This window comes from Falco peregrinus, chromosome 7 (assembly GCF_023634155.1).
Source record: "Falco peregrinus isolate bFalPer1 chromosome 7, bFalPer1.pri, whole genome shotgun sequence".
In the NCBI taxonomy this organism is placed as follows: Eukaryota; Metazoa; Chordata; class Aves; order Falconiformes; family Falconidae; genus Falco; species Falco peregrinus.
In genome coordinates, this window is record NC_073727.1 from 7,549,740 (window position 1) to 7,573,918 (window position 24,179).

General features: G+C 38.5%; 1 protein-coding gene across 4 annotated transcripts in view; it reads right to left on the reverse strand.

Moving 5' to 3' along the window:
• CHRM3 (cholinergic receptor muscarinic 3) overlaps positions 1-24,179 on the reverse strand; it is a 284,319-nt gene that overhangs the window by 64,192 nt on the left and 195,948 nt on the right. The window contains exon 4 of one of the 4 annotated variants that reach the window (XM_055811234.1): positions 9,758-9,833. The exons of 2 other annotated variants lie outside the window; for them this stretch is intronic. The gene's annotated coding sequence lies outside the window, so the exon portion shown is untranslated. Of the gene's footprint in view, positions 1-9,757; positions 9,872-24,179 lie in introns of all 4 variants that reach the window. One more of the 4 variants, XM_055811233.1, reaches the window with a different exon arrangement.

The following is a 24,179-nucleotide window of genomic DNA, read 5'->3' on the forward strand; positions in this document are numbered from 1 at the left end:
TGCGTCTATCATCATCTACAAAGCTCTGTTCTATTACAGCATTTTTGTTAGATGACTTCATCTGCTCAGTTTTATGGAAATTTCAGTTTTAACAAGAATTTTACTTTTGCAAAATACATTTCTTCTATATAAAATCATCAGACAGAGACTTTCAGAAGACCACTTAACATCTGCGAGTTGCTTTGCTGTGTGTGACAGGAATTCAACTACCATGATGCTTAAGATATTTTTTAAATTCACAAATATGAAAATAAACTGTAAAAATACGCTTGAGATTAATTTTTTATTCATGCAGTGCAGCATCTATCACTTTACACATATGGTACTCAAAGTTGCTATTGTTATCCTCTAAACTGAAAAAAATGAGTTGAGAGATGAGCCTTTTAAACTGGTCTGCTGGGTGGAAAGAGACACTGTATCTCAGTAAAATTATTTTCTCTAGAAAAAAACAGAACACTGAAGCTGAGGAAAAGACACGCAGACCCCCTCTACTCTTTGAGCCAAAGTACAGCCAAGAATAATGTGTGATAGTATCAGCAAGTACTACTGCGGTTCTCTGTAGGTGGCAAACATAATACAAGCATTGGCAACTCAGCAAATAAATTAATGGCAATTTTCAAATGCTGTAATGGAAATGCCAGGGCAATTAAAGAAAGGTCAGAAAAACATAGACACACTGGCAAGGACCCTAACACTTAAAAAAGAACCTGAGAAAGAAATTAGAGGGGTTCTATTCTCTCTCTGAATATGTAATTCCTGAAGGACAATCATAAATTAGATTTTTTTCATTTAAGTATATTTCATTTAAGCATATGCTTATCTATATGTCACAGGAACGTTTCAAGGATCTGATTATTGGTTGCATTTTCAAAAATAAAAGGCTCTTGACATGAAACCATTTGTGAACTATTTTTATTTTTCAGGCCTTATATGGTTCTCACTGTTGTCTGCAACCTGCCAACAATAAAGCTGGGCAAAGCTAAAATTAACAGAGCCTCAGCTCTCCTTTAATTGTGGATCTTAGGATGGTACTATGAGATTTTATACTCATTAAAGTACACTTTGCTAGAGCAGGTTTTGAATCAAATCCATCCCCTCTGGTTCCTCACACAGAGCTCATGAAGCCTTTTTCCGCCAGGGACTGACACATTGCCTCTTTTGCTGAGTTCCCCACAGGTGTGAAGCAAAAAGGGCACAGGAGAAACACCCAACTCCCCTTTGGGTTTGCAGGCTTTGGGAAATGGGTAGCAGCATTTTCCTTCGGTCCTTCTGTCCCTGGCATCCCACCCCATGTGGGATGGAAACCCTCCGCCCTTCCTCACTCAGTGGATGAAGCATCTCCCTCATCACCACAAGTGCAAACACTCCTCCTGGCTTGGCTTCTCCCTTTACCATGGGTTTCTCCAGCAGGCAGTAACACTCAAACACTGCTTTTAATAAAAAGTGACACCCTTCACTCTTTTGTATGTAAAGCATAATGCAGAAACTGCCAGAGGAAACCCCCAAACCTCAAACACCCCTGTTCCAATCATTCAATTCAGGGAGTATACTATACTTCGGAGCACAGGCCTCATGAAAGACACTATAATAAAATAAACATATGACTTCACATTTAAAAAAACCTGGAGAAGTCCCCAGTAATAGCATTGCCATGAGAAAATGAAACCATTTTCTTCCTCATTGCTCCTTCTGAAGTTTCAGATTTTCTGTAATATCTCTGTGTATAGCTGAGGGACTCCATACACTTGTTAGAAGGGAAACCTCCCTAATTTTGCATGTCTGATAGATGTGGACTAAAATATAGTTACACCCAGTAAGAAAAGTAAGGATCCTGGATGTAAATTAATACCTAAGACACGTGTTGTGTACAGAGTACATAGACCATGAAGACATGAGGGCTCCCAAAGTTGCAAGCAAAAAGAACAGTTAGAAATGCTAAAGAAACCATTTTCATCAACTGAAAAAAATCTATCAAATTACATTTCATACAGATCTATCAGATCTACTAAATGAATTTTCAAAAATGTTTCTGAATGCATTCCACTGTTACCAACATTTCCAATTAATACTAAGAAAAATGCATGGAAAGTACTGAAACATACAGTTATAACATAACGTGAATTAAATGCAGCGATCCTCTATTTGGCCTTATATCTGGTTTTGACATTTTCATTACATGCTAAAGTAGAAACATCAGAGACTCAACCAAAAATTTCAGATAAGTTGCTGAATCATTTCAAAGCAGATTTTATTTTTACCAGGTTATATGAAGAATTTAGAGGCTCAGTTCTGATAGAAAATGAAACTACATTTCAAAGCACTCAGAATTCTTCAGAAACATATTTTTTATGCTTTCATATAGCGGTATTTAAACTTTGCAGTCGTCTTTGGACTAGTGTTCAATCACAGATAAATTTTTAGAATTCTAGTATGTATAAATATGAACTGTCTTACCAAACAAATGTTGGTTTCAAATGACTATTAAAAAGGAAGAACTATGAATCAGGAAAGGAAAAGAAATGGAGAATGATATGGAGTATGAGGAAAGGACATCAATGGAAACAAATGAAGGACAATGTAGAAAACGTTTAGAACACAAAAATGGAATTTAACTGGGATTTTCAAAATTGTTCATTTTTAAAAGTCAAGTCCAACATAAAAGAACTCAGTAACGAAGCTATTTTTGTAACTAATGAGAGCAATTAAAAAACCTTTTCATTTTTATTAACTGTTTTTTTAAGCATTGTGATAACATAATAATTTAATTTACCCTTGCATAATCTTTAAGGAAAGAGGGCTGACACCACTGAGGGTAGTGCATGTGGAAATCAGATTTGGTTTCTACATATCTGCATATACCAGATAATCTGCCAGACAGGGACAGCTGCAGCTCGGGGGGGAAAGGGGAACCAGCCTTCATGTGGAGCCGCACAGCAAGGAGCCCCAGCTGCTCCCCTGCCTGCCACCCGGATGGTGCTCAGCAGTCTAACCTAAACTTTGCCTTCTACTCAGTCCCTGCTGTATTTGCTGTGTCTCTATTTCTAATAGAAAAAAAAAAAAAAAAGAGACAAATAAATCATAGACCAGACACACAAAAAAGCATCAATAAAAGAATTTGATTAGTGACTGCTGATAGGAAAACTAATTAATTTCATATTATTAACCTTACGTTAAGAACTGAACCAATCCTAACACGAAGCAAACTGCACCAAATGTACCTACTACCAAGCTAAATATCCACAATATGGGAACACAGCTCCAACCTCCTGTGAGTTTATTTGTGATGAGAAATACAAATAAGGATTATGAGTAAGCACAACACATTTTGAAACTAAGAGTTTGCAAGACAGATTTAGTGTATCTGCACACCTTTATACATGCAGATCGATAATGGGTAAGGTACTACTGAAGGAAAGCACAACAGATTTTGTATCTGTAAATCTCAAGCCACATGAAAAATTGTGTTTTGAGGCTAGAACTAAAATATAACACTGATGTTTCCAATTTGGATTGAGAATGAATAGTCCTTCTGTATGAGAAAATATGGATTTGTAAAATTTCCAGCTTTTTATTCAACAGGTCTGGGGTTTTGCTATTCAAAGACCTATTCATTTTAAAACATAAGTTTTAATTTTGTTCTTTAAAATAGCTTTTCTGCAGCTGTGATGATATAAATACAAAAGGAAAACCGCCTGAAGGCATAGGTAATCTACTAACCTCCTAATCTTCTGTTAGACAAATTGTGATAATTAGGAAAAGAAGATAACTTTTAGATTCAGGGTTATATGATACATTTTCTTTGTCAAGGAAGCCAGCACGAAAGATACGCTATCCCTATATTGCAGCTTCTCACACCACCACTGCTGCAATGCAAATGGTAATGGGCCACATGATGAATTTTATCATTGGTGTAATCCAGGTAAAAATAATCTCTTTTTAGGAAAGGTGGTGGTAGGGTTTTTGTTGGTTTTGGGTTTATTTCTTTTCTTTCTTTTTTTTTTTTTTTTTGTTTTTGTTTTTGTTGTGTTTCAATTTCTATTGAACTAATACGGTTAAGACATTGTAAGCAGCTGTATCAGAAAAGCTGAGAGGATGGCAGAATACGGTGCTGGGGCAGGAATGAGTGAGCAGGAACACTTCAGCAGCTGAGGCTGTTCCCTTGTGGAAATGCAGTTTTGCAGTTCCCTCATCGAAGCTGTTATGAAGGAAAATGCCAGGGTGGAACAGGTCAGGCACAGGAATCCTTAGCTTGAATTTACAGTGTTCTTCAGTTACTGAGCTAAAACAGGTAGGCAGCACAACATAAGGCCATAAAAACTGACAGGCTAGGAGGCTTTGGGACACAGAAAGGAGAGTTTTAAGTATTGGACATTAAAAGATGTAGCAGCAGAATGATTGTAAGAAGACGTGAACCCGGGGTCTCTGCTGACTCCATTATTTTTGGCTACCTGGGAAATGTTGAATTTCACTTCACAGGCTCTTCTACTAAATACTTTCTCTATGTATCCCATAGTGATGACGGTTGGGTTTAACCTCAATAAAGGTGTTTATCTGGGGGGAATGAGCCTCCAACAGCAGCTTAGTGTTTCTATCCTTTATCGGTTGTCTGTGTAAGTCAATTGTCTGTACAAGACCATAGGTGGTCACAGTTGATGTTTTTCTAAAATCTCCAAGAGGGCATAGAATATGCTAGATATCGTGTCATCACTTTGTCTTGAGCATTCATAGGATCCACAGATTTTAAACTTTCCTTTGTAGGGAGCATATGTATTCACAGATTTTATGTTCTGGCTCTGGTAGTTTAATTCACTATGTAAACAAATTAAGCAGCTAACTTACATCATTCTTTAGACTTCACTGACTACTGGCAATATCAGCATTGGCCATAGTAGAAGATTACCTGCTTCATTCATACGAAAACACCTACCCACAGGCACCTAAATTCTTAAACTGAATCTTACAGAAATCATGCATAATGTGCATATTAAGCATGCTTTTTCTTATCATTATAAGCATTATTGTCTTAAAGCATGAATGGGCATGCCTCTTGGAGAAGGACTGCACAACTGGAGCCCACCAGACTGGACACTGAACATCTGAGACACTCCCAGAGCACCATGTAGTGGTGAGGAGATCACAGGCTACCGATTCAGCTCTGCACATACTTGCAGGCAGGCAGCCGGCAGGATAAAAACACTTGAGGGATGATGAAAAAACTTCGCTCATTCTCACGCCTGTCAAACTGACATAATGTGCAGCTGTAACCCGGGGAACAGAACTACCCACTGTGCCATTCTGGGAAGGACTAGCAAGCAACCAAAGTACGTATGAGCTTTCAAACTTCATTTTTAAATCACAGGCTTGTATTGCAGAGTGAGGCTTTACAGGAGGAAGTTTATCTTTTCCTGATAGACTAGTTACTTTTGTTCTGAAATCACTGAGAGATAATGGAGGCTCATTATGCAATTTTTGAGTTCGCTTCAGTAAAAACCCTCATTTTAATTGGAAACGCGTCTTTAATTAGCTTCTTGATTTGATATTTGGGATTTCTGTGAATTAGAAGAGAGATTAAGAATTGCAATGCTCTTGCATGTAACCTTCATTCTCAAATTTCAGTGGCCTCTCAAGGAAATGTGAAGGGGGGTTATGAATGCATTTGTGGGGATTCCTTTTGCTCTTTTTTAGAAAGAGTACATTTGATCTACCTACTTACAGTATTTATTTGCTAGAATTTCCCCATTACAGTTGTTCTGATTTCTAGATATAGTGCAACTTTATTTTAGGAACACAGAACTATAACACATCTTCTGCATCATGAAGGCAATGTTGAGAAATCAAATAATGTAATTCATAAACATATCAAGCTCCAACCCCATCTAATTCCCCCCTCCCCTCCCACTCCAAAAGGAAGGCTACACTAAAGCCCTTCATGTTTGCCAGCTATAGAATGGTCTTCCATCTAGTTCCAGCACCCTGGAAATCCTTCATGTGCACAGCCCCCTTCTGAAGCAGCCCCAGCTGCACCAGCCACCTCTGCAGAAGGACTTCTGCAACATCACCCACGTGCTAGCTAAAGAAACAGTCCAGAGCGTGCAGGCACCACACAAACAATTTTTTTGCATTTTTAATCTGTAATTAATTTTAAATCAAAGATGAAAATTACCGCCACTGCTATGAAAGGAGGTTCTGCTTCCCATTCCATTTCCAAGGTGCAGTGGGCAGGAAAAAAAGTTTAAGAGCTCCAGCAAGGCGAAAGTGAAACTAATGTACCACGGACAGCACTGTGCTGCAGGCAGAATGAGTTTCTCTATAAACATGTTACAAAAATAATACAAGGTTCAATTTGATTAATCTTAAGGTCAAGTAAACTCCTTTTGAACTTAATAGGAACAGTTTCCCTTTGAAATCCCTGCGTATTTCTCAGTCGTCACACTCAGAATACCTCCTGAGCAATACAAAAAGCTCCACGTCCTCACAGCTTCTTACATGAAGTCAAACTGAGCATTTCACTGAAAGGATTAATTCAGCTTTTCTTAAAAGTAAGTTGTATTTGTTGGATTGTGCCCCTATGTTCTAGATATCTTGAGACTGTACAGCTTTAAATTTATTTTTTTTTTCCACCCACAAAACTATAAACAGAGGCTTTACTAAAGTCAAGCACACGAAAAACTTAGTACTGGGTACTGGTAGAGATGAAAACAAGTAATTCTATAAAGTGATGCATTTCAAAGCTGTTGAAATAATACAAAATAAAAAAACCCCTGCCATTGTTTAAAGCAGACTTTTTTCTGCGGCAATGAATCACTTCCATTAATATTTTTCATCTTATAAATTAATATATTGCTAAAAAGTCTAAAGTGAGCAAAACTGTCCAGGTAGCTAATTAAAAAAATTCTACTGTATAACTTATTCTTCTTTGGAGAATATGCAAGCAAGAATCAAATATTTAAAGATAAAATAAGTGAATGCACTGAATTCACAGGGATACTTTTAATGAAATTTTAAATTCTATCTATGAAAGGAGAATATTCTTTAAAGTTATGGGTAAGGCTTTCACTTTCTTATCAGTCAAATGTCTTTGGTTTTTTGCTTAAATGAGGTAATCCTATCTCCTCCTCTCCCTAAGGAGATATTAATGAACCTTTGTACTGTGAAGTATCAAAAGCATTCTGAAAATTAAACTATTGGATCACTACAGTTTTTGATTTCTTTAAAGATATTTAAAGGTATCTATTTAGATATTTTTATTAAAGATATTTGAAGATATATAAAGATATCCATAAAGCACTTTTTTTTCTAATGAAACAGATGTGTTATTTCATTAGCTTTCATTTCTTTAAGATAAATGATAGTTTACATAATAGCATGTTTGATTTTCCACCCCTGAACGTTCACAGCTTCCCGGGAACAACCTAGTTCCTGTGAATTTTACTGTTTTCTAAAATATGACCATCATTCCACTATTACTACCTTTACCAACTAAACATTGTATTGAATCTAAGAGTCATGAAAGTAACACATTTATTCATCTCGAGTAAAAACGAGCATGTACTCCATCACAGAGAACTTCAAAGCTGCCAAAGGTCCAAATACATCTGTATTGCCCGCCTGCTGTGAGGTGAAGCTTTGCAATACCCTACTCTCGGGCAAGGCTCTGAACCACAACACATCAGTTGTTTTCTACTCTGCCAGGGCTAGTCAAAATACAGGTGGATCTTCACTTTCAAAGTCACATGTGAACAGCAGATATAGTACATATATAAAGACACATTTACGTAGAAGTAACTTCCCCACGCACATCCACCAGAAGATTAACCAGTCTTTTGACTGTGAGAACTTTCCTTTACATCTGCCTGGTTATTTAAACTTGTGTTTTCTTGAATCTTTTCCTCTTCTTTCCTAGAATACTATCAGCTCTCCAGGGTTCTCTCAGAAACAGCTTTGCTTTGAACCTACTTGTTTTACCTCACTACACACTAAGCCGACATATTCATGGGATGAATACAAATTAAACACAGACTGAGTTCAAAGGAAAGGAACTGATTTTTGACACTGTATCACCAACCTAAATAAAATTGTATATAAATGTTAAATTTTAACAAGTATTTTGAAAGCAGAGCATAGAAATACTACATGGAAACACAAAACAATACAATTAAGAACCTAAATTAGATAAACATTAGTTAGTGATATGTTCAGAACAGTACTTAGGCCAGAGAAGAAAGATGTTTCCATCAAATTATTGCCTGAATCCTTGTGTTTATAATTTTTATGATCTTAACCCAACAAATGCACATGTACTGGAACGTTTTAAGTAACCTGAGTGATACTTAGCGTCTCCTTTGCGAATGTGTAGATAAGAACAAAAAACTTTAAAATATGTCATTATTTTCTGAATCAAGGTTTAGTAAGTTTTCTTTTTGATTGTCCATACTAATGTTTTTTCCCCAGCAAAAAGACTTGGCACATTTCTATCATATTATATTTCCTAAGCCTACCACAGTGCAAAATATTGCTCCTGCTATTAGCTGCTTTCCATGAATACCCTAGGTTGAGAAACACCCATGACAAGGGTGTGTCTATACTTAGAAATGTCTATACTTATTTCACAGTGATAATGTTTTACAGTGTTTCATGCAGATTCAGTTTTCCAAAAATCATACTGAGCTACCCAAGGCTTCCTTCAGAAGGACCTTACCAACAAGATGCTCTGGCAGGGGAAAGTGAGGTGTAGTTTAGCCTCTCTGGTTCTAGCCTCTGATATACAAGCCATGTCAAACAGATGTGAAATAATTTTGGGCCAGGAAAATAATTCCCCTTCTGACTGCACGTACGTGCCTCTCGTGGCTCACACAGGCATGATCTCTTTGGCTGCTCACAGGGTAAGAGAGCAAAATTCTGCTCCTTCCTTGTGATTTATTCAAAGCCACAGTCAAGTTTTTAGCACATGATCTTCTCCCAGTATACTTTTACACGGCTAACTCCCATGCAAAGCCCCCTTACCTGGTGCCCAAAAGCAGTGCTGTCACCACCTTGGCCTCAATTCCTTTGTTTGAGAAGTCCATGCAACAGCCAACTTGCCAGAGCACAGAGACTTATCTTCACAGGAAGATGAATACAATAGCTACAACTGACACTGTTATTCTTACTTGGTGACTTCTTTTTTTTTTTTTTTTTTTTCTGCTTTTAATGAGCCAGATTCCAACCTTGTTTGTAATAGGCATACAGTGATGGATACATTCCACTGCCACGTCCAGGCAGAGCCATTCAGAAACAGGTTGTACTGCCCAATCTAAACAGAACAAGTCAAGATTTTGGCCCTTTCAACACAGAAAAATAGGTGTAACATACACAGGAAATAATCACTTGTAAAATTTATGTTTCAGAAATATCTTTCTTTAGTAATTCCATAAAACAATAGCTACCCTAGCATAAATATTTTCAACTTAGAACAAGCATTTCTGTTTTTTCATATGCAACAGATATGCTTCCAATCAGAACAAATGCATTAAAATGTTTAAAAAAAAAAAAAAAAAGTATTTTCATTTATGAAGTAGCGCAAGGAAGTTCCCTGAGTATCCGTGGCAGGAAGTGATTGCTTTACTGAACACACAAAGCAAAGGAAGAAGGAACATTTTTATGGAAACACTGATGTGTAAACGAACTAATAAGACTCACCACCCCTTTTCAAATGGAGTGTAAATTATAAGCTTCAAGTAACCAAAAATGATTCCTGACCAGAATGTTTTCATCCTACCTGTACAGTGTAAGAGATGGACTGTGCCAGTCCTCAGCCACTCACAGGTGCAGTCCAAGATCCTTTGAAATGAGCTCTGCAGGAACGGTAGAGGGCTCAGATCAGAGTCTGTATCTACAACACAGTGAGCAGAGATCCTGAGGGTGATTTTCTTAAAGATATTGTTACTTCATACACACCTAACTGTATTTCACTATGTAACTGTGGTCTTAGCAACTGCAGTTTTTCAAGCATAATATCTTTACAAAATTATACACTATACAGTGGATTTCTGGTCCTATTTACTGAATAGGGAGTTAAGTTTTTAGGAGAATTAAAGTAAGACTTCACTGACAATCCCTAGACCTTGCTGGAGTCTTACATCAGGTTTACTTCCCTCTCTTAGCCCTTTTTAAATGAGTGTAATTGATTTTTATCCAATTCTAACCATGGTTCCAAAAGAGAGATTTTTTTAAAAAAATCAAGTAAGTTTTCTCTTGGGAAAGCATGGGGAGAGAAGCAGAGAAAAAAAAAAATGCTAATTGCTAATGCACAACATATTAGGACATAATACAAGCCTCATCAGAAGAGATGCAGCAAATGTGAAGACTATGGCACTAATTGTGATGCTTAGGCTGCATTTTCCCCAATCTGCTGCTCTGCCTGGCCTTTGCATTGTGCAACTGGGTGGGAGAAGGACCATCGGGCCATGCCCACTACCGCGGCAGAACCCTGCAAGTGAGCTGTGGCCCACACCAACAGCGTTGCTCCCCCTGTTATCTCCTGGTGCTTTCAACCTCCTTCAGAGTGCTCTGGTTTACTGGGAAGAGAATATGATTTACACTTTAGATTGCTTTTAAATCACTGAAAGCAAAATACCAGATAAATATAAATACAAACGAGCACACTGTCAAGAGATGTACTCTCCTCAGCATGACTTGTGTGCTGCTTGCTCTTCAGTGTAGGATCCTATACAGAATCAAAGTGTAAAACTGTTACAGGAGTTTTGAGCTCTAATACTGTGCTGGTTACCACAACAGGCACTCACAGAGACAACACTACTGGCACCACAGAAGTAGAAAATGAACTATTACAAAAGGTTTGACTTTAAGAGCTCTTTGCAGAGTTGCAGGACAATCATAACTGCGATCTTGAGCACATTCTTTCCATGACTGTAAATGAGGCAGCATGTCCTGGTTCACACAAATGAGGGGTATAAAACATCTAGAGTATTCCAAGTTACTGAGATGAAGCAAGACAACCTACGGCAACCACAAATTTGGAACAGAAAGTCATTGTTCTTTGGATGTTATTGTTGTTGCCTAGACTGCTTGGAACACTTCATTGGTCAGTGACTGTAGCCCTCAATTCCATTTAAGTGCAGGAGAATGAAGCAGCATTTTAATCTTATTGGCAGGGCAAGAAGAACTACCACTTCTGCCCCTTTTTTTGTGGTACATTTGGCACATTTTGGTACATGTGGTACTTTTGTGGTACAAATGGATATGTCCCCCAAATGGATAAAGCTGTCACTGAAGTGACCACAGCGAGGGCAGTTCTTGTGCAGTGACCCCAGCCCAGCTGTGCACAGGTTGGGCAGCCGTAAACGTGGCAGTGAAAGAACAGCACGCGGGATTTGGGTGCTCTCTCAGTCTGTTGGGTTCATAGGCTTGCACACAATTGGGCAGAGTTGTGTTTTAGGCTGTCACTTTGCCACAGTGCCCCGATGTCAGCAGGAAAATCACTAGATGTGAGTCTGAGCCTGTGGGGACTCTTCCACGTTGTTCTGAAATGTTTTGGGGAAAGAACAGTGATCCCTATGTTGCTTAAAAGGAATAGACACTTGCGTAACTGCAATGCCTTGCAATCCCTCCGGGTGTTGTTTTCATTGCATCTTTAGCCAATCTCATTAGAGCTCTCAGAAGAGTTCCGTTCCTATCGACTGAGGAAACATTGTAAAGACAATTTATTAGGAATACCTATTCAAGCACGTCTCTGGCAGGAGTAGAGTTATTTCTACTGCGTATTTCTAAACCTCTTTTTCAGCACTAGTAGCACTTTGGTAGTGACGGCCAGGTAGCTGAAGTGATGGGTAGCTGATATAGGTGGGTTACACAGACTCCAAAGATTATTTGTGGGCTGGATAACAGAAATTGTGTACTTTTTCACTATTTCTCCAGTGAATGACTGTCCACAGTAACTTCAAGGCTCAGATTTTCCAGGATGGTATGGCAAGTTCAGACTGTTTTTCCCTCCTTAAAGGCTGACCATAACGGTCACTCAGCAAAAGTCTTTCAGCCAGCAAGCTTCCTTCCTTGATGTCTTATTATATAAATAATATTATTTATAACATTTATATAATAACTTTTATTGTGTTCACCTTCACTATAACAAACAAGTTAAAATAGGCTGTACTAGAAAACAAACAAAAAATCTCAGTCTGAAATGCGGTATAATGCAGCCTTGACAGTAACGGGCATTAATGATGCCCTACTTCAAAGCCTTCTGCCTGCCAAGATTCTTTCCCAAGATCTCACAAGAATTCAGTCAGGTCAGCTCAGTGCCCATGTTCAAGTCACTGCTGCTCCATGGGGATTTTCTGAGTGTTGAACCACAGTTACAGAAATCAGGTAGGGAAAAAAACCTCACGCAGCTTTTCATCATAACTTTTAATATATGGAACACTATCTCTACTGCCCTCAATAGTGTGAATCACGTTATTTTAAAGGTCAGCAGTTCTACTTGCTACTGCAAGGTTCTCCAAAGTACACATTCAGATTTGGTGTCTCTCCTGATCAAACAGAACATAATAAAGACACCGAACTTCAGTCACTCTAGCCAGTATACTCATCTATAAATCACCCAGCAAGCTGGCAAATATTAAAACGTTCTTTCATGCACAGCAGGGAATAACAGCATGACCCCCATCACAGGTTGAATATTCTCAGCAACTGGAAATTCACCCAGTTTTTTCAAAGCATCCTCCTGCCACTTTATGTAATCTTAATCGCATATCCAGGACAAAGTAAAGCTCCGGAGGTAACGCTTCTCTGCCTCTCTGTTTGTGCCTAAGCCCACACACCTGTAGGATCCAGAAACTGTGGTTCTCTTGAGGTTTATTTTCTCCCCCTCACATATGTGCAAAGACTGCACAAGGTTCACTTGCAAGGCCAAGTTTCCTTCTTTAGCCTGAATTTGTCTTTCTGGACTTAGGCAAACTGAATTTTAAAAGGATCCTGGAAAGCCTTTACAGATCACCTCAAAACTACCTGAATTGAGAGCATTTGCCAGAGGGAGTGACTTGTTAAAAATGACTGAACAACTGGATGTGAGAGACCAGGAGGCTGAATATCAGTGTATGCCAGGTACTGCAACCAAGGAAAGATGTGTACTTTCAAGCAGAAGTGCCTGTGATAAAAACAGGTATAAAGCAGAAGACAATAGCAAACAGAGAGCAATTTTGTTCATGCAGATGAAGTTAAATTATCAGATTTGTGGTGGACAGCGTTGAATCCTGAAGGAGATTGAGAAATAAGAAGAGAGAGAAGAATTCATGTATTATTTCTTCTCTTATGTTAAAAGTTCCTGTGCTACTGCTTAACGGATAGTCAACAATGTAGGGGACGAATTTTATCTGATTTCTCTGGCTGTGTTTGTAACATCACACTTAAAATATTCCAGTGATGGGAAACTTTCATTCCATTACTACTGACTGGGAGCTGAGAAGCAAGTTTATATTTACCTCATGTATCATACATTCGACTGAATGAAAAAAAGCAGGACAACTACAGTTATCCAAATGCTCACTAATTCTTACAAGCAATATCTTTATTTAGGATATAGAAGAAAGTGTTGACATATCATGTTATTCATCTCAGACAAATCCTGCCTGACCTTTTAGAACTGATAGCTTAGTAAGACTTGTCTATCCAGCTTTCCTTCCCAAATGGGCCTCGGCCAGACCGATACAGATGGATTACCTGGGAGGATGCCACCACGTGAGCTGGATGGTACGGGTGTACCGAACGGTGCACAGGCAAGGCTGAGCTGTGGACCAGGCTGTGCTGACAAATAGTGGGACACATAACACTTGGTGGGAGGATGTACCTGGGTGAGGCCTGGGCATGACCTCAGTGTAGTGACAAAAAAGATTTATGGTGCTGGATGCGTCTTTTCAGTACTGTTATGCAGACAGCACCGGACAGATGCTTCAGCCGGAGGTTTCTTAGCAGACATACAAGAGATGCATTTAGTCCGAACAGGAGAAGTAGAGCGTTAAGTGACATTATGTGCATAAGAGGCAAGGGACTGGATGAGAAGGTTTAGAAGCTATAAAATTTAGCAGACATTAAAGTGATTTTTTAAAGGGAATAAACTCTTTTGTCAGGGAAAAGGCTCCCATCCAGCGCAGCTCCGAGGAAGGGTGAGAGTTTGTTTGGTGTGTTTGTAATAAAATACAGTGAAGAGGGCAGAGATAAGGTGAAAAGCAGTGCACCTGAGGCTTGGCAAATAATGGACTGGATATTCTAGTAGATTTTCCCAGATCTTGTGCTAAGGATTTCTTTTTTTTCACTGAGTGCTTTAGTCAACTATCCAAAAAAGTGGTAAATGTAATAGTCATGTCTTATGTCTACATAGTTCTGTGTGGCACTGAATGCTATGGAAATACCATAGCATTAAATATGTGGAGATGAGGGCAAAAACCAGCATTCAGATACTATTTAACTTTCTACATAAGAAAATACTGTCTCACAGATTCCATTCTCACTGTAATGCAAATCAAAGATGGCTTAACACTGAGCTAATTGTGTCACACTAATGAAAAATGGCTTGAGAGGTCACTGGCACTTGGTTTTCAATGTTTAGCCTTTATAAAACCAATGAGCTCTTCCTGTTGTCGACTCTAAGACTCTGAAGCACTCAGAAAATGTTAGAGAAGGAATTCTGTGCTTGACAAAGATCACTCGTATGAACCATACCCTTTAGCGACTGCACCTGTTTGCCACTGTCTCATTTACGACATTTGTAAGGGGAACATTAAGCAAGAATTATGCAATGTACTGATTGCTTAGGTGTAAATTTCCATCCTTTTTTACCAAAGAGATGGCTATATGAAATGCATATTTCTTAATTAGAACTACTCAACTGAGGGCAATTTGAGTTATTTCTTGAAGAAAAAAAATAAATCGATTTTGAAAAAGAGGACCGAAGGAATGGCACCCTTAGGTTAGCCTGGCAGATGGAGGTTGTGAATATAAACTCTTAAGACATCAGAAGCTACATAAAATTCGAAGTTTAACATGAAAGCTCACTGAATTAAAAAACAGAAACAGGCTGCAGAAAATTAATTTCTAAAATGATATATGTGTGAATATGGACTGTACATGGTAACACAAGGAGATGGGCTAGTATGCCTAGAGAAATCAATCATTTTCAGGGTCTGTAAAAGCAGAGAGAAGAAAGAAAATAAGATAATGGCAGATTGTGAGCTTGAGCTGTATCTCAAATTAAAGTACCACAAAACTTCCTGGTAAACCCCAGGCGAGTTCAAGGCAAGATTTGTTTTCTCTCTTCGAATATATTCCTACTTCCTTAGAATATATTCCGATTCCAATGACCCATAAATGTTGTGGCAAATAGGTATTAGTGGAATACAACAAGCTCTGGCTACACATCCACTGCTGTTATCTGCTAACAAATATTTAAATTGATAAAAAGCCCAGAGACCCTGTATCCATATTGTTTTGGCTTTGAACTGCTACAAAGGGGAAGAGCTTGCAAAACAATGTCCCATTGCCTCCATTCCCCAAATCTTAGGTCCTAATGCTAATGTTGCTGAGGATGATTGCTGTGGAAGACTTACCTATGCCTTAATTTCAAAGAAACCATTTGAAACAATAAGCAACAACAACAAAACAAACAAACAAAAAACTACACAAAACCCAACCCCAAAACAAAACAAAGGATTAGAAGCAATTCCTGTTACTGCAAAACACACATTCCAATTTTGTTAGCAAAATAAAAATCCATCTATAGCAAAGACTGCAGTTGCTAAAGAGAGACATGGATTTCAGCTGTGGTCAGGTAAACATAATCAGTTGAATACAACAGAAACCAGTATCTCTTGAGGAGATGAGATTGCAGGAACATACGAACTTTATAAAAGGAGGCACACTGTTAGGCTTGGTCCTCTGAAGATAATGAGAATCAGAATCTCATCAAAAGTGTTATGATGGAATGGGAGAAAAATTCAACCTGATGTGGATTGCAGACAGAAGAGACGATTTGAGCTCAGAAACAAAGAAAAGTCTGCTCAGCAGCTAGATGCTTTAAAGAAGGGTAAATTGAATTTAGCAGTGGCATGGAGATAATCATATAAGAGATTATTTTTATGATATACACCAAGATGTTTTTCCATGCGGGAAATCAGAATGTCAGAGGGAAAACACAGCTAGATGATTTCAGTTTACTTTTCTCTTATTTTTCTCTTTACATTCACTTTGAATGCATTTCTTTTGTACCTCACACAGAAAAAAAACCTCAAAATTTTATTTCTAGGCATGCTGCTTGCTATGTACCTGTCTCAGGGAGGTCAAGGTAAAACACAGCTGTCAGTTGATACAGAGGAAAAAGAAATTTCAACAAAATATTTGCAAGAAAACCTACAACAATTAAGAGACGGATACAAACTGAGTTATGCAGGTTTACTGGTATAACCACTTAGTTCAGTATTCTGCTCTTGCTCTGCTCATCTGGCATAAACCTTTTCTGTTAGCTCTTGGTGCTTCCTTCTGTGAGCAGGTACCTTTGTCACTCGCTCTCCACTGAGTCCACGTTACATAAACTCTATTCCAGTGCCTTTCAGAGATTTGCCTTTATGAACAAAGAAAGTAAGATAAACTTCAGCTCAAAATTTCTGTTGATGCTGTTTCATTTTATTGAGCCTGTTGCTAGGATGACTACTGTGGGACTTCTGAGCCCACACCCTAGATTCTATCTTTTCGGGCAGCCACTTCCCCCTCTTATATCCAGAAGTTATGAGTCATCTGCCTCAGTGAGCCAATAAATGCCTCTTAACCTTTTCCAGGCCTGAGAGAATAATAGCAGAAGGAGGTGTTCAGTCAGATTCTAATGACCTTTTAAATCAGAAAGACTGTGTGGGACAGATTTTGGTCCTAAAGGTCTTTCAGAAAACACACATTAGAAATGAAATGCTAATTGAGCTGTCATTTCAGATCGCATGGCATACTGAAACATTGTCTGCTATCTACCAAGGAAAATAGTTGACAGGTCTAAACCAAGCTAAACAGAGAGATGGTTCTTAAGCACTGGTGGCAGTGATTTATTTTAGCATGCCAATATTTCTTTACCATTTTGCCATCAGAGTGTGATCTTGCATTCCTCTTTTATAGATAAAGGCAAATCACTCACCCTTTAGAACGTGTGAAGCCAAGTTAAGGCTTTGAACAGAGTATGTACTTTTATTTTGCTGAAACGCCTTTATTCTAGCACTTGCCGTAGTTCAGAACATTTCTTGTTAACCACAATAGCGCTGCTGCAAGAAGCAAGACCCCTTTAAGCTGTTCTGCGTACAGCCAGTCAGGGGTTCTCAAAAGCACCCCAGGCAGATCCTTTTTCAGAAGCTGTGACTGTCAGTATATCCGCACAGATGGAAGTTAGCAATATGCCAGAGACACAGTTTCAGGCTGCACTGGAAAGGGTTATTTCTCAACAGATAGATTACATGGAAATTTCTATTACCCCACAGTATGATACACAGCTCTGAGGGTAAAAAAAATGTTGTCTTCCCATAGAGTATAAATAGAGGTTCAGCAGAAAAGGATATTAAGGAATGGATCCACGGTCTAATCAGCCAGACAGGTATGACATGTTCATTGAAGGAAGCATATTTAGTTCAGAACAGGTAAGCCAATAGGACCATCTGGCAGAAAGGTACTTCAGTTCTTTTGAGAAAACATACAAAATGTAGTAACAAGCATGTCAACTTGAAAAGAATACGATAGCCTATTCATTAAAAAGCTTAGTTGCTAGAGTGCTTTCTTACATAAGGAGAAGGATGCCTATCCTAACAATTCCAGTTTTCTTAAGTAATTGTAAAATGCCTGTGAACTATTTAATGTTTATTTTATCCTCTCATTAACACTGAACATCACCCCAAACCTACTGAATAATCAGAGACAGGTCTCTTTTTTTACACAATAATTAGCACATTTTGGTGATGCCTGTACAATTTTAATCCATCAAATGCTACAAGAAGCAATACATTTGTCATGGGGCAGACCAATTAAGGTACCTGAACACCGCAGTTGTGCCTGTGACTTTCCATAATCTTGTTCTTCTACAGCCGTCATTTAGTGTGATTGACGACATGTTTGTGAGTGTTAAGACTCACAGAGTTTAATGATATCAAAGGCAGGAATTAGAGGACATAGGTCTCTCACATTTCAGCTCACAACATTTTTCATTTCAGAACATTTCCATAAGATATCAAACAATTTAATTTTTCCTGCATTATTGTAATGGAAAATAACTGTGAGGGGTTTTTCCATCTTCATCCCACCACAGTTCTAAGAGCAAAGTGCTGGCCACTTTGTTTAAAAGATGCAACAAAGCTGTCTCCTTCCCTGGTTCCCCCCTGCCCCATTCTGTATGTTCTGCCTGGAAGGGGGTTTATTCTCAGGACAATAGGGACATTATTTGCTGCTGTCAAAGAAATCTGCAGCAAAAGTTTTGTATCTTTTTCAAGCTATTTCACACTATTTGTGTTTAAAAGGTTAGAATAAAATTTGATCATTTTTTAAAAGTGTCCTGGCAAACAACAATGGTAATCAGCATTGTCAAAAAAAAAAAAAAAAAAAGTTTTACCTGAATTATCTACAACATTTAAGTACAGCTGCATACAAGAACATACTTTAAGCCTATAAATGTTTCTAAATCTGATTAGTTTAAATTGGTGTGATTACTTCTATGTGTCAAAGTTAATACAGGAAGTATTTAGAAACTTACAGGGCGAGGGTTTTAAACTATTGAATATTATAAAGAGTATCTTCCCCCTCATGATTACAGGACTAAACTGAGACTGAAGATACACAGGTTGCTTTTCTTAAGCCAGTAACCATCTGCATTACTTGGGAAAATCTTCACATCTACACTTCAGGTGCCTTATCGCTGAAATTAGAGCCAGGGACTTTCTTCAGTTTTGCAAACTGATATAAATCAGGTGAAAACACAATAGTTTATACATAGTGTTGTGATAGTTAATTGTACAAGACAACACAAGCATAGTAGCTTCAGAGCAGAAAGATAATTTTCCCTAACTGAAATTATGGAAGAATGTATTTAAGTACAAATAGAACAGGACACTGCAACAGACATAAATACTATTAATAGGAATCCAGTGAGACTGCTAATGTCTGGCCTTCGGCCTCAGAAGGAAATGGCTCACAGACAAAACCTTTTCCTGGAAAGTTATTCACCTCACCTGCCTTCACCACCACCCATTGCTGGATGAACCACCAGTTCCTGAAGCACTCCCCTCTAGGTTGTCTACTAGTTAAGACAAGTTGCCTAACTTTTATACGGGAAAACCCTGGGGATGTAAACTCTAGACTAAATGTATGTCAGAACAATCATGATGCAAATATCTTGGCTATACCTACCATTTACCGGGCTACCTAAATTTATCTTCTCAAATACATTAGCCACAGAAGACAACTGAACTCCCTAACCTGGTTTTAAGGGAGTTCTAGATGACATTTTATGAGTAAGCCTTGTGAGGTATGGTGTATCATTTGCTTTATTAGTTTAGACAGTATAAAGGTGGGATTATTGTTAAATATTAATTTCAGTATTTTCATTATGACAACACGGCAGTGTATGAGCTTAAAGGAAATTAATATTTTCCCTACTTTTCTCAAAAAACCCCCCTCCAGAGTAATATAAGAAATTAGTTCTGTAATGGCTTGTTGCACAAACCCACAACCAAGTAATTTTAACAATTAAAGACCAAAAATGCAATAAGTGAATGTGTGAGACTATCCTGATGCAAGAGGATCATTCGTGTGGGGAACAGACATAAAACTAGGACTGCTAATTCAGCATATAAAAGATAGGTTACCACGACACATTACATTCCCCAGCATTTGCAGAGGTACGCAGGTGTGGGTGGTATGTCTACAATGCTAGTAACGGTATTAGTGCATAGATTCTGCTGCCTTGTTCTCAACGAGAGGTACAGGCAACTGCTGAGGTATCTTGAAAGGGAGCCATGCTAGCTCCCTTAGTTTTGGGTTGGGTTTATGCTGGACCTTCTTTCATTATAATTTAGAGCACAAAGATGTGCTATATCATACAGTCTGTGCAAGCCCACAACTCTTTGGAAAGGAGCACAGAACATTTTTTTCTAGCTAACATTACAATTTCTTAAGGTTTCTGAAGCCAGTCTAGTACCCTGATAGATCAAGTCATCAAACACTTAGGACAGCATAAAAGAAATCATAAAAACACCCCTGCTAAGGCTCCTTGAAATGTCTCCTTAAAGTTTTCCTCCACCATGATGACTTCCAAAACCACCAGACAATGTACATAGATTATGCCTCTGGTGTGGGCATAGTGAGTAAGTTTTCATTATTTACCTGTATTCAATTTTAAGCCAGTGGGACAGTTTATCTTCTTTTCTTTTTCTTTTCAGTATTTTTATTGTGCTTTGTGCAGGAAAGCTCCCAGGCATTGTCGCAATACTAACCATTAAATAACATTCTTATGATCAGACAAGTTATTCTACCTGATTCAGGGACCAACTGATGAACTTCAGTGAGGTAAAACTAGCTGGACTCACTGGGCTTAAAAGATCTAAGAAATAGATCAGTGTTAGAATTTTAGTCCAGAAAAAAATAGGCTATTAAACTATTTTATAGATGAAGACCTATATCTACAGTTGCAACAGACAAAATACAAAGTAGCTGGGTGAGGAAGTCACTTTCCTTTATGGTACAGTTATAAATGAAGTACATTACAGTAGATGTTAGTATTATTAATCATGTTTACTACAGTAGTGCCTAAAACCATGCAAAAGATGAGCCTCCGAGGATTCTGTAGTACGCAGAGACACACAGCAAAAGCCCACAGCTATCCTGAAGAGTTTATAGAGGAGGTAAACAATACAGGTACCAGAGGGGAAAGTCACACAAAAAATGAGTGGCATGAGCAATGCAATCATGGCAAATGTTCATTTTGCAATGGCAAAGAGAGAACAAGAGGCTGAGATGGGACACGGGGGAAAAGAGGGCACTAGGAAAGGGACAACTCAAACAGAAAAGCGAAACGAAATGCAGGTGAGCATGACCAGTCTAGAAACACTTCGGACAGATGTGGAAGGGTGGTGACAGATTTAGAGTGGACGTCCACTAAGTAGAGGGGTAGAGAGAAGCCTGCCAACAGCGCAGAGATAGCTAGAGACCACAAGTAGCCTGCTACACCTGGTTGGGCTCCCAGACCCTCTGTTTGCCCACATGACAGCCCTGGAGCTGGTGGGAGCTTCCTCGACAGGCCTTTGTGACCAGGTTCTGCTGGATGCATCTGAGACAGATAACCCACTGATTTGTTCTTGTATTTGTGTTCTTACACCATTATATTTAGAAATGACCATGCCACAGAAAAGCACTCGTTGGCAATTTTAGACCATAGAACCAAAAAATAAAGCACATAAGACATCTGCCTTAAAAATGATACCAGCCATCACTCTTTGATTGAACCAAATCAGCTCTGCCATCAAAACAAAGTGAAATTAGGCACTTCATTCTTGAACAGACATTACTTTACTGATACCAGTGTATCTCAAAGAATTAGGAAAACTGTCAGTCATAATACAGCTTTGCTGTTCAATATTTACTGACACATTTTTTCTGCCCTGAGCACAGAGTGAGGAGGCAGTGAAAATCAGGCTGCACATAAAATCTTTTTAACAAACACCAATGACAACTGACAATGCAAAATTAAAAAAAAAAATGGCATTAGTGGGTTTGATTTTTTTTTGTTTTGTTGGTTTTTTTTGTTGATGTCACCAGATGAGTTTCACAGCAGAGAAGCAAAAGAGACATATTGTACATGGGACTGCATGCAAATTAAGGGTAAAGAACACATGGGTACATTTTCCTAGGACAAGACACGTTCCTGTAATCAGCTGCATGAAGGGAAATCCATGACCCCACAGTAAATCCACAGAAGTCTGTGGAACTCCTCTGGCGGAGCATATGGTCTGGAAAGCTCTGATTTCACAATCTGCATGACAAATTATTTTAAAGGTGGTCTTTATTTAGTGGGCAGGTATCCAACCTAGAAAGTAGTGAATATGAAGAAGACCTATTGGTTCCAGCAGACTAAGAGATGGTCCTAGAGCAATGCTTTCATAAAAGGGTTATAAGACCAATAAGCCATATGAACAAGGGATGTGTATACACACATATATAGGGAGGAGGTAATTTCATCTCTGCAGATAAAATTGGGACAACTTGTAATAAATAAATACATACAGTTCTGGTGGAAATTATGTAAAAGAAATAGAAAATTAAAAGTAGCTGCAGAATAGAGAGTTAGGGGTTTTTTTTCAAACTCAGTTATCTCTACTTTACTCAAAAGAAAACTGACCTGTAATCTATTTAGTGTGTATGTGCCATCAAAAAGAGAAAATACTACAAGGGTCTTCATTCTGTCAAAGGAGAGCACTGGAGTTAATGGCCTGAAGCTGAAATAAATGTCTGGAAACAACCAAAATGCACAAAGTGTCACGGAATATAATAATCCTCTAGGAAAACCACTGAAAGAAGCAACAGATCTTCTATCACTTGGTGTCTTCTACATCATTCAGAAAATCACTTTTTAATTTGAAGTGTTCTAGATGAACACAAGAATAACTTGGTGAAATTTGATGATTTCTGAATGTTAAATGAGGACATATCTGTACTAGGTACAAAAAGAAACAAAGAAGACACAGCTGTACACGACTAACTTCTCTCACAGCGGACGAAGGTTTGGCTCTGAGCGATGAAGGAACCCCAGCTCCTTGCAGCTATCTCCCTGAGACTTTCCAGCTTCTCAGGTTTTCACTGACCTTCCCTTTCAGTTCATCCTCCACATTTTTTTTAATTTTTTTTTTTTAGCTTTTTTAAAGGAGTTTCTTCAAAAATGACTGGCATATAGTTATTTAACAATCTCAGTAAGCCATAGCCAGAACTGAGGAGTCTTCTCTCATTGCCATTCACCTGACTGTTTTGGTAGAAGACAATCCTCCTACCTAGATAGGAGTGTTTCTTTCTTTCTTCCTCTCTGTTCTTTGTTAACGATACCTTCATGGCCATCTTCAAATTTACCTTTCTTCTATCGAGGCAGGGTGTAATGCCAAGCTGAACAAGGAAACACTGCCTAGCTACAAAAATGCATGGCTTATTTTCTGAATTTGGTGCAAACCTCTGTGTTTTTGCAATCAAAGTAAACTGCTGTGGAATTAAATGTGACAGGTTTTCAGACAAAGAAAGAAAAGCAATGAAGGTGCTTAGGAGCACCCAGGCAAATAATAAACGCCAATCCAAGAGCCACATAGGAACAGCTCCTTGGCCCTCTCCAGTCCATGACATAAGTGCCAAGTTAGAGTACAGAGAGATGAGGAAATATTAAATCTTTTGGGGCTTTTGGAAACTGGTGGAGCCAGCAGCATAGTGAAGAGTTCAAGGCTTCCAGGGCAATGACAGCAACAACTGTCAGCGTGACCAGGGATAATGCAGGGAGACTGAAAGCAGGAGAGGTCTTTTCTCCTTGTCATATATGGAGCTAATAAACTTGGGGGGAACTTATATTTTCTTACCAGCTTTTGCAAATAATTCACATGCACAAAGTCCTATTGTGGTGTGACCTTCTGCTTCCTTTGGAAGGTTAAGTAATAAGTAATGAATTATGAATAATTCATAATTAATGAATAAGTAATGATCCTTTCCGGAGTGACTGGGATTGACTTGCTGATCGCAGTATTTCAGAATGAAAAAGCTTGTAGTGAAAAAACAGGATCATTCCATTTAAACAACATGAGGAAAAAACACATGGATAAAGGCTCTATCATAAAACTCTTCAGAAAGGGGTGGAGGAAACCAGGTTAAGTTCTAAGGACTGCCTGAGAAGCATTTCTATGGGAATGGAGTATTAGGTACATTTTCAACCTCCAAACTAAAAGTTCCAAAGTGCCAAGAGAGAGAAACTCTGTTCCTGTTTTCTTGGAAACCCTCCAAATAGGGAGTCCTGAAGAGATGCAGGTCCCAGCGTGCTTGCAGTGCACAAATCTGTGTAGGCTTAGCAACACCTCAGGCTGGCTATAGATGAACGGTACACAACGTCACTGTTTACTGGTATTATATTTCTGTAATGTTTACCTTCA